The sequence below is a fragment of the Drosophila mojavensis genome, unplaced genomic scaffold, assembly GCF_018153725.1.
Source record: "Drosophila mojavensis isolate 15081-1352.22 unplaced genomic scaffold, ASM1815372v1 contig_74, whole genome shotgun sequence".
Classification (NCBI taxonomy): Eukaryota; Metazoa; Arthropoda; class Insecta; order Diptera; family Drosophilidae; genus Drosophila; species Drosophila mojavensis.
This window is the reverse complement of record NW_025318899.1, coordinates 23,565,074-23,576,283: the sequence shown is the minus strand read 5'-3', so window position 1 is coordinate 23,576,283 and position 11,210 is coordinate 23,565,074. Positions and strand designations below refer to the sequence as shown.

Sequence of the window (11,210 nt, the reverse complement as noted above, 5' to 3'; positions counted from 1 at the left end):
GGGCTTCCTTCGGCTTTAAGAGGCATGGCTGAGGGCAGACAGGGGCGTATTGGGTCTCCGGCACCTGTAACTGTTTATGGCAGGAAGGCAGCGCTTGATTAGAGCCGCTTTGCATTTTTGTTTGGCTGCTCAACAGTTTTATGGGCAAACAGCGCCCGGGCACTTTGTCAGCCAGGCGGGCTACAGCCAGGCTAGGCACTCAGTCAGTCAGTCACTTAGTCGTCGATTTGTGAGTGGAGCTCAAACTAACTGCAAAGCGAAAGTGTTGTTGAGACAAGTTTTGGGAGCGCTTTGTGGCCGGGCCCCAAAACTTCTGCCTTGTGGCTATTATTATACATAGACGTTTTTTTTTTTTTTTTTGGCTGTATGTTGTTTCGACAGAAAATCTCGTCGAAACTTTGGCAATAAAACTAAAAGTTTCAACGTTTATTGTCGCCAACTTGAAAGTTTAAACAATGAACCACAGTTCATGAGCTACATTTTTGTGGGGGCCTCTTCGGTTGCAGCTGACGAGCACTCTAGTAAGGGTTGCCAGCATAATTAAAGCCAAAGCTAAGTGTGCGATAGAAAAAGTGGATATAAAACGTTAGTTTTCCCATTTTTTGGTCGGGGTGCCCCCTTATTGTTGTGAAAAAGATAGGCCGCCATAAAAAAAGAAAACGAAAAAATTAAATTAAAATTTCAAATATGTACAGTTTGCGCATTATATAAAAGTAATAAAATATTTAAATTGCCGTTTGGTGAAAACCAAATTAAAAGCACACGCATTGAAAATATTACGTATACGGGCTTATATTTAATTTAAAGCAGCGAATTTTATGCTGGCGTTGACATTTTTATTGACCCACCCATTGGCCCAAAAACCCACCCACCCAATGTAGAAATAAAAATAAAATTAAACAAGAAAGGCTGAGCAAAGAGCTTCGAATCGAAAATACCCTGTAATAATAAATAAATAAATAAATATATGAAACCTGATTGTTGTATGAGAATTGCATATGAGAATTCTTTGAAACCAGAATTTAATTTTTGAGCTCAACGGGCTTACATATAATAGCTAAAATATAAGAATCAATATATGAAGTACATTTAGAGGCATATGAATATGTATATGAATATTTATATAAATGTCTTCATCTCCCTAAAAATCAACGATTTTTATTAGATTTTGTCGCATTTCGTTGCATAGTAACGGTTCTCTTACATAAGTCCATGTAAATAGAAAAAAATATACTTTTGTATATATAGATAACATTACATATATCGCTTTAATTCCTCTTTTTAGTAAATAAATTCTATTTATTTAATTTTTCTGTTTGCCTTCGCGTTCTGTGCAAACAAAAGCGCGAACAATTCATTTAAAATGTAACGTGCTCACCTACATACATACACACGCACTCCTACACACCACTGTCTCACACACATGTACATGCATCCACTCGTATTTGCATATAAAGTTGCCTGGCAACGGAAAGCCAACTTTTTATTGTGGCATATTTTTTGTGGTGCATTTGCGGTGATTTTATTTTCATGTTTTAAGGGGGTTTTAATTGATTTTTAGCGTATGTAAAGGAGATTAAAAATATCGCGTGCATCCAGGCAGAGATAAAGAATAGACAGAATTTATAAAAAATAAATAGAGTTTGTAGCTTAATGATTAAATAATAGATTTTAAATTAGCTAGCCAATTAAAATAGTTAAATTGAATTTTATGCTCTATAAATATAGCTGGAAGTCTTATCAAACTCTATCAAATTGCTTAGGCTTAAAGGCGCTTTGATAACATCTAAAGACTGTAAGTAATATTTGAATTTAGTTTAGTCTCTTCTGTTTCCAAGATGCTTTAAATAAATTTATGAAACTTGCTCTTAAGCCTCAAAGCCAAAAACCGAGGGCAAACTTATGTCATTTGCGCACAGGGCGCACAGGGCGCAGAGGAGGCACAGGGGAAGCTACAAACCGACAACTGGATTGCAACGAGCTGTGCATCTAATAAATGCCAAAAGCTTTACTCAACTATCTCAGTGGCTGTTGCTGCTGCTGTTGTTGTTGTTGTTGTTGCTGTTCGTCCTGTTGCTGCTGGTCGTGGACAATTGCTTAAGAAAGTTGGGAGTTGCTTTGCCTTTGGCTAAGCGAACGTAAAAACTTTCTGCTGCATTGTAAACAAACCCCAATACACAATTCAATGCGCTTCAACACGCCTTAATGCATGCTCCTCAGTGAAAGTTGTACAGTCGGACGGAATGAGATGGCGATAGTTGGTGCAGTGGAGCAGCGCGGCAGACAGAGGCAGCCATAGGCACGGAATGGCCCCAGAGCAGGGGCATGGCGAGAGCAGTGTGCTGCATATTATTGTATTAGTTTTTGTTTTTTGGACCAGAGTCCCCCCAGAGCTTAAGCTCGCAGTACAAGTGGCATGTGCTACTAAAAGTGTATGTATGTATGTGTGTGTGTGTGTGTGTGTGTTGGTGTGTACGACCAGATTTGACATGTTGATGCACGGCAGAGAGCCGCTCGCTTAGCTTGGCTCACACTTTGTTTGCACTTCAATCTGTCGGCAGTGTCCAGGTCCTGCCTACTCCTCCTCCTGCTCCTCCTCCTGCTCCTGCTGCTGCTGTCAATTGGCCATCGGCATTTTGTTTGCCGAACATATCACAAACTTTCCTCTGACGGCTTGCTTGTGTGTGGCCTTCGGCTTTGGACGCCTGTTCATTATAGCTGCTGTATTATAATAACATGCTTATCGACTCGGCCCGGCCATTGAACCCTGAGCAGAGCAAATTGAGCCATCGCATAAAAATCGTTAGCCAAATCTATCTCATATTCCATAGTAACAAATAAAAATGAAATTAATTTCCGTTTTGTCTGCGCCAGAACCTACGCTTTCATTTTGCTACTGACATCGCATATCTAATAGCGCCCGTAGCGGAAATGAAACTTCGCATACATAGAAATGCGATTTAATTGCGTGTAATTGACATTCGCTTTGAAATATCAAACGAACAAACCGCAAAACGGATGCTGTTATTATGCTCGTCCACGAAGTGCAAATAAAAATATATTCGTTTTGTTGACTGACCATTTGTCCGATTTTAAAGCTGGATAAACGAAAATGAATAAAAATCCAGTTTATATAGAATGTATGTCTACATACATTTGTAGTAGAACTCGATATCAAATGCAAAAAAATAATAAAATAAATATTCTTCTAAGAATATTTTAATGAATAATGCTTTATGTGAAATCTAATAAATTGGCAAATATTTATGATTGTAGTATATTTTGTATTCATATTCAATAAATATAAACGAGTATTATGCATTCTGCTACACCCACTTTATAAATTCTCCTTTATATTTTCTCTATATCTATCCCGCGTAATTTTCTGATTTGGAGTGGACCTCAACAGCTGCCTATGATCATCTGCTTTTCACTTGCAGCATTTGCAAATGGAACAATCTCGATTATATGCTGAATATTTAATGGAAATGGAATTAAATTCAATTTGTGCTGCTGTTGGTGAAATATTTGACGAGACTTATCAAATTATTTTCTCTATGATTTGCGAAAGCGAAATTAAGTGAAATGCATTCGAATTATTGTTATCGTATAGTTTAAGCATAGTTTGTTTGATGTAAATTGCAAATTGTGTGCTTACGAGCACCTGCAACAACATTTTGTTGCCTTTTAGCACACACACACACACACACACACATTTACTCACACCGGAACCGTTTGCAGACAAAGTCAATTTACCTCGAACTTTTGGCTAATATCCTGTCGCCGCACTGACAAAACTATTTTCAACGTACTATCAGAATTGTTGTGATTTTTAATTGCTTTTGCTGGGGGCGGTCGAGTCTTAATTATAATTTGAATTTGAATTGCTTTTACGACTGCCCGCAAAACTACAGCAATTATTTTGATTGCTTTGCCTGGGGCTTTAACATTTCGCTACGTAGCTGGGCGCTGTTAAGTCTTTCGTTAATGTATGTTGGGACTGTTAAAACTACGAAATCGTATACGTAATAAATTGTCGAAAATTGCTTTTTATGCTCATTAATTAGAAATACAATTTCCTCAGGCAAACAACAGCAGCGCCGGCAGCAGCAGGAGTAACGACAGCAGCAGGAAGCGAACAATGCTCTGGGGCTTCGGCTGACACCTGAACAACAAGAGTCGGTTACATCCGGTCAAAGGACGACCAGCTGGGCTAACTGATGAGATTAATTAAGGCAGAGCAAACAAAAGGATTTTAGTTTCATGTATACACACTTGGCATTTGTAGTGGTTGTTGTTGCCAATGTAGTTGTTGTTGCTGCTGCTGCTGCTGCTGTAGCCTTTGTATCCTGACAGGCAGCAATGCGTATGCCTGCTGGCATTTTCATTGACAAGGACACATTAATTACTCAATGACATTGTAATCAAATGTAAGCTTTGCCTTCGAGCGTTTCATGATTGTTGTTGTTATTATTATTATTATTATTCAGCCTGTTCCTGTAGCGTGTGCGTGTCTGCATGTTAAAGTTCAACCTGCCTCTGTAAATCTTGCGCTGTCAATATTGCGTATACGCCGCCATCACTCAGGCTGTGTCAGGCTCCTGTTTACCTACATAGCTTCAGCTACGAGCATCACATGGGCACCTGGGTAGGTGTGTGTGTGTGTGTGTGTGTACTGGCAGCGTGTTTTATTAATTACGTAATTATGTAGCAAATTAAATGTTAGTAGTGTAAGCGAAGTATCTCTCGTGTTATATGGAGCAGAACACATAGAGCTGAATTGGATTTCAGCTACTCAAAGTGTCGGCCCCAACGTGTGTATAACCAAATAGGTTAGTTTGTTCAAAGGGTAATATGAAGTGGCACAGTTGATAAAGGATTGTGTTAGGGCATTACATGCACTGCTGGATACACGAGAGCTTGTGCTGAGCACACAGTCAGCAGAGAAGAATCTGATAAAGCAACGAATTCAAAGCTTAATACAAAGCAGCTATAGTCGTAAGTGGCCGATCTTTTAACACAGCTAATTTTTTTTTTTTATTCTACATACATAAATATATTGGTGCACTCACATGAATCAGCACAAAAAAAAATCTAAAATAAATAAAATCTAAGCCGAAAGAGGTATTATTGAAGTTTAAATGCCAATAAGCAGTCTCGCTTACATAATATTAAAATATTTTATAATAATTAAAACTAAAAAGATTCCCACATTATTTTAACTATTTGCTTTGCTGAGTTAAGATCAATATTGTTAAAATTAAACTCGTTGCTTTTTTATGTTTCAGTCATTGTTTCCCCGATAAAATAAAAAAGTGCTGAAGTCTGGTAACGAATCCGACAGAAATAGCACTATAATAATATTACAACCTAATATCAAATGAATAAAATGTTGTATTCAAAGTATCCCAATTTTTTTCATATTTTTTGTGTTGCAGTAGGTTTCTGTTTAAGACAGACAATTTATTCAGAGCTGTTAAAATATTTTCAGAACGAGTTAAGAAACAGCGTCTCAGATGAACGCTTTCCAGTTTTGGCTTTTGGTCATTCTCTAATTCTTACTTTGTGATATATAGACAAACATAACTTAATAAGAGTGAGATAATTATTTATAAAGGGTCGTTAGATCTATCAGTGAATGAAGCGAAGCCACAAGAAATTGTCATTCGAGAGAACTTTATATAGGAAGGTGACTATTTGAAGACATACCACTTCAAGTTAATTTATTTATAACATTATACAAACTAATATACATATTTTTTAGATGCCTGCAACGTGTGTTTATTTTATACAAATATCGAGGCAGTGATTCTTGGGCTTACTCGAAGGCATTTTGTATACCTGTCATGCCATAATCGGACGTCAAATGCTGCAAAAATTATTGTAGTTAAATAATGATTCCCGTTGAAAAGTTGTTGAAATTCTGAATCTTTCGAGTTGTTAACATTGACATCGATACGCAGACATTAATTTGCAAAATAAATTAAATAAATGTTGTTTTCGCCCGAGTCAAGGAAAACATATGAGCAGAGCATGTTCGATTGGGGCACAATGTCTACAAGTCTTAGCAATTAGCTGTAGTTCCCATAATCAATTAGATGTTGGCTGACAGCATGACTAACATTGTGGAAGCCAATACGAGGCGAAATCTGAGCTAGCGCTCAAACTTTGTTAGCTCGGAAGTCAGTCACACCTGAAGCTGAGACGACAGGCCGTAGGATGGGGAGCTGCGACCTAGAAGGGGAGTTGACTGCCGCAGGCACACGACCGTAAAAAGTTTCGCTTGGCATTCGTGCCGCACCTCTCTCGTTTTCATGGAGCTGGCATCGTGCCACAGCTGCGACAAGAGGTAAAGTTGCTTCGCTTCAAGGGTCGCTTCGCTGGTCTTGGATTACGGCGCGGCAGCACGCACTTAAAATCCAAATTAAATATTTCCGCATGAAACAAAAATCTTACAACTGATTTAATAAACCCGCGTCGAACGCCAGCTCGGCTTCCAGCCGAATGGCTGCAGGGCAAGTCAAAAGGCGGCGCGCGTGAAATGCCACAAGTATATGAATGCGAATGCTCGGCTTGTGTGTTTGTTTAATTGTCAGGCCAGAAGACACACGTTTGGCATGTTTGGTAATTACGGCTGCTCCTGCTGAACATTCGCAGATGCGGTGAAAGCGCTTTTAGCATTAAAGAAGAACTCCAGCCACGTCGCTGGCATAATTGTGCTGTTAGTTGCTGGCAGCCCCCTCCGCAGCTGTAAAAACTTTCTCCTAGACAAAAAGTCATTTGACTGTCCGTTGCGCGGATGGCAACAGTACCCAGCTGGCAGCTGCACACCTCAAGTATGTCTCCTGGCTTTGCCTGTTCCATGCACGGATTCAGCTGCTCGCATTCAGATTTCAACTCGCATTGCAACTCCAACTTTACCTGACTGCCTGACTGGCTGACTGGCTGCCTAGCTGCCTGGCCCGGGGCAGGGCAAATGACAATGAGGCGAATGCCGCAGAAGCGAAGATGAAAATGTTGTCCTTTGCCTTAGCTAGCTAGCTAGCCTCGCCCCGCGTCTCCCGCATCGCCCACATCCGATTTCCCGTTGCCTCATTGCCTGCAGTTACAACTTGCTCGTGCAGCGACAAGTTGCTCGTCCCGGCCAGGGCGGAATGAAAATCATTTGCACGGTAAAACGTTTTTCGGTAAACTTGACTTGACTTAGATTGTGGAATATAAAATAAAATTACCAACAAATTGAAAATTGCATCCTGCGTGAGCTGGCAAGGGTTCCTGCCAACTAAGCGCCTCCTCCCCCGCCGCCCGCTCAACGTCGCTGCACGAAAAACTTTTCCATTTTATACCCAAGGATTATTCAATGAATATAAAATCTTGCAAAATTACACATATACCCCCATGTAGAAAGTAACTATAAGTTGTGGTCGTGATGTTCCAGCGGTCGTGCCAGGGGTTATGACTGTGGCTGTCTGTCTCCTCAGATGTGTGTGTGCGTGTGGGAGTTTGTGTGTGTGTGGGTATGTCTGTATTTGTAGGTTTGGCAACTTTGTGCACTGCAAGAAATTGCAAGTTAACTTAATTGCACTTAACTAGACAAATTACTAAAATAGAACCTATTGTGGCTCCAAAAGTAGAAGAGTAAGTAATTCGAGTCTGTTCGCCAGTGAACACGTTTTCACCTCAATTAATAGAGGGCAACTACTGTGATCAGAGGAGTAAACTGCAAGTAGCTGTGCTGGGAATAGAAATCGGAGCTTGGTTTCTTAAATGAGTCAGGTTGTGAGTCTTTTTATATTGTCTTATGCATATTTCATTTGATTTAGTCTTTTGCTTAGACGAATTTTATTGATGTATTCCTCTATGAAATGCTTATAGAATTTAACTGCCAGTTGAAATGGAAAAGCATCAAATTAGTTATTACAGCAACTGTAGAAAAGCATTAAACTCAGCTAAGCAGAGCCTGATTGCTATATTTATATCGCCATTATCTACAGCCCAACACGAACTCTTATCCATTTCTTATAAATTAGTTTGAAAGACAATACTAGAATTCAGTATGACTCAAACATATTTAGTTATAACTTCATTTGCTTAAGGGTTAATAAAAATCCGACTTATCACGATATTGCATTTAATACCAGAATTTACGATGATTCAATCATCTTTTGTTTTTTATTCCATTTGAATAAAGCTTAATATATACTTTATATACAATAATCTCTTCACTTTCAACAGTGAGTACCCTTAACAGATTTATTTCGTAAACAACTCTTCTACGTAGAAAGCGTATGGCGTGTTGTTCAGATTGACTGAACTTGTTAGCTTTACGTCGTTGTATGACGTTAAAGTGCGCTACAGGCTGAGAGCATTTCAAAGGCTCACATAAATAGTCGCTGGCCTCGGGCTAGGTAAGCTCAGTGTAGCATCTCAAATTCGCTGCAATTTAAGCAACTTAGTTGCAGTTTTTGTCGCTGCATCCAACGGCAAAACGAGACGCAGAAAGTTCAAGCAGCAGCAGGAGCAGGAGCAGGAGTAGCAGCAGGAGCAGCTGGCAATGCTGCCGCAAGCGCAATCATAAGCCAACACCTAAGCACGTCAACAACTCTGGCAGTCCCCAGGTACCCCTTGCTGCCCGATGCTGCTGCCTCCTGTTGCTCCTGCTACTGCTGCTGCTGCTAACGCTATTTAGTGTAAGAGCAAGCGAAACTTCTTGCAGCTACTACAAGTAAAACTAAAATTTGCCAGATCATTGCTTCCGCTACGTGTAAGGATTCACTGAGGCTGCAGCCGAGGCTAAGGATGCAGTAGCTTGGCACAGATTTCATAGTCGTGGCCACGGATGTGCTGTGCTGCATACATAAGCGGCTGCTGCTTTTTTGGCCAACTGCAATGTAATGCTGTAATGCATATGGTACGGCAACAGCAGCCCATGTTGTGATTGTCACCAGTAAAAAGCTTGTGCTCGTGTACAACTTTCCAGGGCCAAGCTTGTGTTTGTAGTCCTGGCTTAGGGGCCTTTAAGCCATATGGCAAGGCGCAAGTTTGGCCAAATTAAATGTTAATTAAATTTTAAACAGGACATGCAAGGGCCACTTGCCTGCTGCACAGCAACTGTTGGAATTCGCTTATCATACCCTGTGAAAACTCCTTAAAAAAGTTCCAAAGAGAGGGGCCTCAACTAGCAGAAAAGCATTCTATTCTCATTTTCCTCATTAAATACAAAATAAACGATTTAGATATATACAGACATTCCAGTATAAAATCCCAGCTTAATATAACTGGCCTCCGGATTCTATTGGGAGGAATAAGAGTGAGGATTACAAGGGTTTCGCACAGTCGAGCATTTCAACTTGGCTCTCCTGCTTCCTCACCATGTCTCTCTCTCTCTCAAAAACTACTGTTTTTTAGCAGTGCAACTCGCTTTGAAAATAAAGTTAAATAAAGTTAAAATACAATTTCTGCACGGATTGCCACTTTACAGCTGGCAAAGCTGGCAGCGATAATCAGAGAATACAGCTTATAGTAGCTACGGCACAAATACGAGCTGCTTGCTCCTTGAGCGTAAATTGCATGGCTCCGGCACAGTCGGAGTGAGAATCAGAATCCGAATCAGAATGGGAATGAGAATCTGAATCGGAGCCGGAGTGGAGGCCCGAAGCACACAAAGCCAACCACTCAGGCGGCTAAAGTATGGGCTAAGGGTAGCTCACTGAAAGGCAAAAGCCAAGTCACTCAGGCAAGCAAGCAGTTGGCAGCAAACATCGACCAAAAGCCAGTGACCAGCTGCAACTGCACCTGCAACTACGGCTGAAACTAGAGGAGTTGCAGAGGAGTCCGGCTTCAGTTATTGAGGCAGTATAAAGCAGCAAAGCAATGAATGGTTAATCAAGCAACCGGCCTGAACTGTTTTTGGCTTCACTTTGCACTTTACAGCTGCACTTGCTCGAGTGGAAAGAGGCCAGTAACTCCCATTTCGCAAATGTATAGAAATATATCTATATATCTACATTGAGCTAAACGCGCATTAACCAAACGCATATTACAAGCATAGTAAGCAGAGCAGAGAATGGGATTCCTGTGGACACAGCCACGCCTAAAAGGATTTGTATTTATATACGACAGCAGACGGAGGCATAGACCAGTCCTGGCCAGACACTGCTCAGTATCGATGTTACTTGAGCTGGTAATTCCAACAATTTACTGTAACATAGCTTAATTGGCTAAAATCCTCTCCTGATAACTAAGAATAAATCTATTTTTATACTTATTAATTTATACTTTATTAATTTAACCGCCGATCACACTTGAGTTGAAAAACGTCCATTCTGTGATTACGCTAATCACAATAAAAACATAAACAAACCAGATTGTAATGATGAGACTCTAACAGAGGTCCAAATATCTCTCTCGAGCAGTACAACAGGATGCATAACCATGGTGTAAACGTTCAATGAAAACTATTGGAAATACTAAATCGAACCAAATCAAAGCCTTTAAATGTGTAGCTGTGTCTTGGGTTTTTCTTTATCCTAATCTGTAAATTGAATTAGATATTTTAGTCGATTAAACAACGTTCAAAATTTTAAATGTAATATACGTACCTAATGTAGATATGTAATATATTCGTAGGCAACATTTTCTTTACTAATTTTTTATAAAAAACTGAAACGATGTCACTTTGGGTGCTACAGAGCAGAAACTGAATATAATAAACACAAGCTTCGTATACGAATATATAGTTTATACACCAAAGCCTACTGAGTAATGTTAATTTTGTAAAAATATTCTTCTATAGCTTTGCAAATTAATATGTTAATGTATTATTTGTATGTAAGCTTATTCTATGGCTTTACATAATGCTGAGACTTACTAAGAATTCTGCATGCATATATAAGTCAACAGCTAATTATTGGTGATTTCTATGCCTCTTACGGGCGTAGCATGTCAGAGAAAGACTAGAATTTTCTAACGTCATATTAAACCTTATCCACACATAGACATCTAACTGATATGGTCCATCCCCACTTTAAGCTATCTATGGATAAAAACATTTAACTGTTTTTTAACGAATGCAATATTCTCCGTTGATTTCTGTGCAGTTTTTGCACGCGTTTTGCTGAATAGCTGATAAATATATTTAGCAACTCTCAGGGCTTTTAATATCCGGTCGGCCCAAAAGTATGCAGTGGCAACAACAACAACAAATGCAG

At 39.7% G+C, this 11,210-nt stretch overlaps 1 long non-coding RNA gene across 1 annotated transcript; it reads right to left on the bottom strand.

Annotated features, from left to right (window-relative positions):
* Positions 1-10,255: 10,255 nt before the first annotated feature.
* On the bottom strand, positions 10,256-10,829 carry LOC116804364. Its single transcript, XR_004364354.2, has 2 exons — positions 10,602-10,829; positions 10,256-10,534 (listed from the first exon to the last, which is right to left on the bottom strand). It is a non-coding gene; the product is annotated as an uncharacterized LOC116804364 (long non-coding RNA).
* Positions 10,830-11,210: the final 381 nt, after the last annotated feature.